Source organism: Stylophora pistillata, chromosome 9, assembly GCF_964205215.1.
Source record: "Stylophora pistillata chromosome 9, jaStyPist1.2, whole genome shotgun sequence".
Lineage (NCBI taxonomy): Eukaryota > Metazoa > Cnidaria > Anthozoa > Scleractinia > Pocilloporidae > Stylophora > Stylophora pistillata.
Window position 1 is genome coordinate 27,303,618 of NC_142527.1, and position 5,878 is coordinate 27,309,495.

The 5,878-nt window shown below is 34.6% G+C and overlaps 2 long non-coding RNA genes across 3 annotated transcripts; one reads left to right on the forward strand and one right to left on the reverse strand.

Annotated features, from left to right (window-relative positions):
* Positions 1–328: 328 nt before the first annotated feature.
* Positions 329–2,540, forward strand: LOC148724130 (uncharacterized). Its single transcript, XR_015991963.1, has 2 exons — positions 329–1,632; positions 2,195–2,540. It is a non-coding gene; the product is annotated as an uncharacterized LOC148724130 (long non-coding RNA).
* Positions 2,541–3,192: 652 nt separating this feature from the next.
* LOC148724131 (uncharacterized) lies at positions 3,193–5,326 on the reverse strand. Of its 2 annotated transcripts, XR_015991962.1 has the most exons (3): positions 5,190–5,326; positions 4,475–4,544; positions 3,193–4,106 (listed from the first exon to the last, which is right to left on the reverse strand). It is a non-coding gene; the product is annotated as an uncharacterized LOC148724131 (long non-coding RNA). The 2 variants fall into 2 exon arrangements; XR_015991961.1 differs by lacking the exon at positions 5,190–5,326 and having other exon boundaries at positions 4,475–5,178.
* Between the last annotated feature and the right edge of the window lie 552 nt (positions 5,327–5,878).

A 5,878-nucleotide genomic window follows, 5' to 3' on the forward strand; every position in this document is an offset into this window, starting at 1 on the left:
TATCTCCATCAAGATAAGGCCAAACTACGCATTTCCTTCACCTGTGCTTGCGGGTAAAGTTCGCAAACACTTCTTCAAGTCAAATGAGTTTTTAATTATAAGGTGTAAGTTCTGTTTGTTTTGTGGACGATTCTTGCCAACCGATTTTCAGTAGAATCTCTCAAATGAATAACAAATCGACGAAGTGCCAAAATTAGATGTTTCTGAAATATCTTTCCCTTACCTGTGATTTTAAATCATAATAGCCTTTTAGCGTCTTTTAGCACTTTGGCTTTTAACGAATTCAAAAGTTTTTTTTTCCGCATTAAAATCGGCCGATGTGGCGAGAGTAACTTCCGATGGGTTTTCTAAGCTCTTCCTATATCTGAAAATACTATTAATCTAGGTGTTATCTTTTCATCAATGTAGGGCGAGAAAAAATACAGCGATAACAGAAATATTAAAGGGAAGACAAATTTAAAATTCAAAGTTGCTGACCGACATTTTAATTAACTTTAAGTCTTGTTTATTTTCGATTTTTTCTAACTTTCTAACGGAATTAGTGAGAAATTTAAAAACCGCTATGGGACTGCTTACTTTCGGACAAGTCAAGAAAAAACATCACGAACCTCCACGGTAAATTTTCATAAAAAGTTTAAATTGTGCCATTTCCTGAGCAGAGCCTCAAGAAAGAATATAATTTCGTTGTAGCACCTTCTACCACTGCAGACGAATCTTGAACCAACTTAGAGCCATGAAATTGCTGTGATTATAGACATATTTTCGCTTTCTATAAATTTGTCAGTGATACGAGATAACCCTATGAAACACGAAACAAATTTGATATTTTTTCTTTCGAAAATTGAATATTTTCCGTACTCTTGACATTTCCTTGGCACTGATCAACTGATGAGAAATCTAGTTGCAAACCAGTCTGATTGCATGTAATTAAATTTAGGTCATATCTTTGCGAGGTAGATCTTCAGTTTTTGTTTTTAATCATGTTGAAGTTTAAATTTTTCTTCTAGAACAAACATTTCCTATCTTATATAATAAAGAGCGCGTAAGATATAGCCATTGAAAAACTACTTTTCCCGCAGCAAATCAATTTAATAAACCGGATAGTGTCAAGCTAAAATTTTCAGAATTACAAAGTGAAGAAATTATTCTTTCTGAAAGTCGAAAGATATCTCTCCCCTGTTTCGCGAGACTGAAAAAAAAGTCTCCTTGTTCTATTTCCGAAAGCACCACATCTTTATAGGCCATGGAGTTCAACAGCGTATGATTGTTTGCTCTCATTTTAAATTTGAGTCAATCTCTTCAAATCTTCCGACAAATACTCGCACTTTCAAAAAGAGTTTTTCTGCAAGCGTTTCATGTCTGTTAGAAGGCCTTTAATGGGCGTGAGATGCCCCAATACAATTTCTGTTTTCCTCTTTGTATGACCAAGAAAAAGCAAGGTTAATCTCAGTTTTCCTTACATTTTCCGCACCACTCTCCATTGAAGCACTCTCAATGAAATGAATAAATAAATACAAAACAAGAGACTAACCAAATACAAAACAAGAAGAGCGGAAAAAAGAAAAAAAAAAAAAATAAAATAAAAAAGCAAGACTGCTGCTGCAGGCCAGTTGAAATATTCAACTCTAAGAAGTAAGTTCGATCTTTTTCCGATGTATAACTCAGTGTAAAGGGTCATCATTAATTGTTCTGTTTTAGTTTTCATTAGGATGTTAAGGAACCAAAACCGACTCTGTTACTTGATAGAAGCTGATAGCAATAACGCCATAGAATAAATCGAAAAAATTTGATCATCAGGAATTTGGGGTTGAGGGTTTCGAATCTTAACAACATTCAGGCACGATCCTGATGTCGGGAATGAATTCCTGAATCTCTGCTTCAACTGCATGGGAAATTACTTGAGATCAGTAATTGTTAAAACATCCCATCTACGTCTTAAGGGTCCCATTTGATCAAGTGCCTCTCTCCACCCAGATAAATGAACAACTATGGGTAAATGGCCATGAAACCCGACGAGAAATTCTGATTGGAAGGGAAGGGGGAAGTGAAAGAGGGAATGGTTGAGAGGGCGTGGCTACCGGCCAAGATCGCCCTCTCTCTCGTTATCACGGAACCTATTTGACTTCTTAAACTGCTCAACCTCGACATTGTGTAGTTAAAAAAGAACCAAGCATTAGTGTTGTTCTTGGTATAGGAACTAAACCTGTTGATCGTCTACATAGTCGAATTTGAATTGAAAATTAACGCGGTGAAGGCCACTGTAAGGAAGAAGACAAGCCGAAGATGAAGGCGAAGGCAAAGAAGATAATGAAGACGCTGTGAAAGGTGATGATAATGACGATAATAAGGAAATTATGAAGAGAACGAAAACGATAACAATGATAATGGTGAAGACTGCGACAATTATATTTAAACAAAGTTTCGACAAACTCTTTAAGTAAAACTTAAATGCATGAGTTATCCATTTGAAAAGTATTATCAGTAATGCTCAAACATGTGATTTGCGATTTGAATCAATTAAACATTTAAATCCTAACATCGGTATGCGTGTTCTCCATACCGTTCTCTCTTCAAATGTTATTTTTTTAGGGTTAACAACGTATACTTTCCATGGAAGCAGTCTGTGTTAAATTGGCTGTAAAACTGTGACGGTAATCCCTATTAAATTGTAATGGTTGATCCCCACACCTTATAGCCGCAAAAATCCTCGTATTTCTGTTGTAACTTCTACCTTTTTTCATCGAAAAAGTCTAAAAGAATCGAGTTGCATACTTCTGAACAGAGATAAGGATTAAAGTAAAAATCCATCCTCATCTCACACGCATGAAACACGCGCGTATTTCGTGCACACTAACAACCGTTCATCCACTGAGTTGTCACCTTTCTCTTTCAGTTTAACTTTTAAAAACTCTCTGAGGATTCTTTCAGGTATTCTCAAGCTATTTTTCAACTGTAACACCTAGTTCATGGAAGAAATTTACCATCTTGACGATTTATATAAGAGGAAAATAATCTGTTGATTCTTTTGCAATAGAATATGACGTGTCGATCGAAGCCATTTTTTGCCAATCTGCGAGCAAATGGAGCACGCGTCTTTGTGTACTTTTTCTCTAACTTTCTCTGGAACAAATTCTCGTTACAATGTAGTGGCTGACCAAGCCAAATGCACTGAGAAAAAGTGACCTCTTCATGTGACTGGATTTATCCTTTTTATTTCATTTCCAAACAAATTATCTATCTTATCTTTAAACAAATTGTTCTTAGGACTTGTCAGTGTGTAGAGGCTAAAATGAAATCATGATTCACTGATTTATTCAGCTAAATACTGTAATCATCAGCTTTGATTATCAGTTGAAAGATGGCAAACCTTCGGATTCGATTTTGCTGATTACGTTTGTCAGCTTTCTATGAAACTGCAAATAAGATAATTTTTAAAATTACTGCCCGATATAGTCATTTAACTGATAAATGATACTGCGGAGTTCAAGCAAAGAATAATAGGGCGTTCTTTGCTTTCTTGACTCGATAACAAATCATGATAAATGTATATTTATATATATACGTATTTAAATTTCTTGTTACACTGTACTGTTACCAGACGGCTTGCTTTGTTTTGTTTTTTATTTTAATACTGCTAAAAGTTGTTGCCAACGTAACCGTATGGAGTTGAGAGTTTAAGAGAAAACTCTAAACGAGAAAAATTTGTCAGTAGCTTTAAACTTGTAACAACTGTGGAGAAATTAGGTTTTTTTTTTTTCTTGGTAGAATTATTTTCTTTATTAAAAAAGGACATCACCGAAGAAAATATTTTCACCTTTTCAGCTTTTTTTTTAAAGCTGCGAAACTTGAACCTTTTGTTTGTTGATGAATAAACTTGTTTAACACACTATGTTTTGTGCTTTAAGAGATAGCTACATGTGTTTTTATGATGCATCTTCGTGTAATTATCATTAAAAACTCAATATCGCTTACACTGAAAGAACTGATATAGCACAAAACAAGAGGTGGCGACACACTGTTAAATTACGGTATTCATCTCAGTTGGCTGCCCTGTTTCACTGAGAAAATTCACAGGCTTTTGTTTGGGCTTTGTGTCCCTCAGCAATCTGAAGGAATAAACATCAGCTTTTTTTTTAGCTCACTTTATCATTAGAACAAAGTGAATTATATTGCTTACAGATGCAAATCAGAAAGATAAAAACAGTCAAAAGACATGAAGAAATCTTTGGCGAAACGACGGGAAAATGTTAAATATTTTAACACGCATTTCGGGGCTTTGTATCTCGTAGGGCTTCTTAATTCAGGCAATCTTGGTTGGAACAAAAAAAGAGTTTACATTTAAGAACTAACATTGACTGAATATCTATTTATTCCATCCTTCGATTCTGGAATTATTATCATTCGTGAATTTAACAGGATTTCAATAAACTTCCATGACACATTTACTCGTAAAATCGGGATGAATTTTTCTTACCAGCTCCTTGTATCTGTCATGAATTTTCACTTTTAACAGACTCTTGTGGCCGGTAAAGCCTTAAATTTACCTACAGAAAAAGCAATTGAAAAATGATTTGAAAGGAAGTTGATATTGCAGAATTGAAAATAATGTCGCTGGCTATATTTCCTTTGTTGTGTTCTTTAAGAAAGAAATAGCACCTTTAATAAAAGTAGAACAGATGTTAACGATATCACTCGAAATGAAAAATATACATCAAAAACAGCTTTAACAATTAAATTGCCTAATATTCGGGGAAATAGGTTTTTAGAAACCCCGAAATGAATAAGTGAGCGATATTTCCTTCCTATAAATTAAACAAATTGCTTTTGCAAACTACACTTAAAAGAGCTTTTACGGATTCATGGCGTCAGAAATATGATTCGACCATACCTTCCTAATTTCTTTTTAAAGTAGTGAAGTTGCAGTTTATGACTGCGTCAGACAATAATCAATAACATGGAATAAAATGATGTTTATTCTCTTAACAGTAGGAAATCCGATCACCTATACCGCGAGTTAGTGAAAAGAAAGCGATTTCTATGAGAATTTTTTGTCGGGCACCGCCATGCTTAATTTTCAGTGATTCCCTCAGGCGAGATATAAAAACGCTGTAAGAAGAAAAGCCATCGTAATTAGGCAAAAAGAGCCCAGGAAATTGCACATGTGTTAAGGCCAATTTGAAACACATTACCTGACAGAACCCTAATGTATAGCTCATTCGTCTCCTGATCCTAAAATCTGTTCCACAAGCAATTTGTCGTTATCAATTTTTAAAAAATCGACATTAAATAGGTTTTTATTTCGGGGATCGATTTGAAACATATCTAGAAATGTTTCACTCGGCTTATTACTATATCTGTTCGTTCATCAGTTGTACAAGGAATTCATCTTTTGAATAACTAAATAAACAACAATTCTGTCCAATTCCGAATCATTTAGGTGTTTAAACGGGGAAAAGTTCTTCCAGTTAAATCCCAAACTGAACGGAAACCGCAGTGCATTTCTAATCGTGTATATTGTTATAATTATCATTTCTTCTCAAGATAATAATAATGCTCTAAAAGCTACTTAAGAAATCTGACATTTAGACGTCTTCTTAGGATCAGTTCGACCGAAACCGCGCTAAAATCGTCTTTAAATTCTTCAACCATGTCAGCGGCGTATTCTCTCATAATCTACCATTTGTATTAATGAGAAAATAAAATCGAAATTGAACTTTTCTATCTGTTAGTCCGGCACCGATAATTTCAGGATTGCTTTGTAATTGATATTTCCATATCCATATGAAATTGGCCACTAATTATCATTAGAAAATTCCAAATAGCTCCGACAACTTTTGTTCAATTTCTACACCACGTAATGCAGATTAGGTGTTCGCTT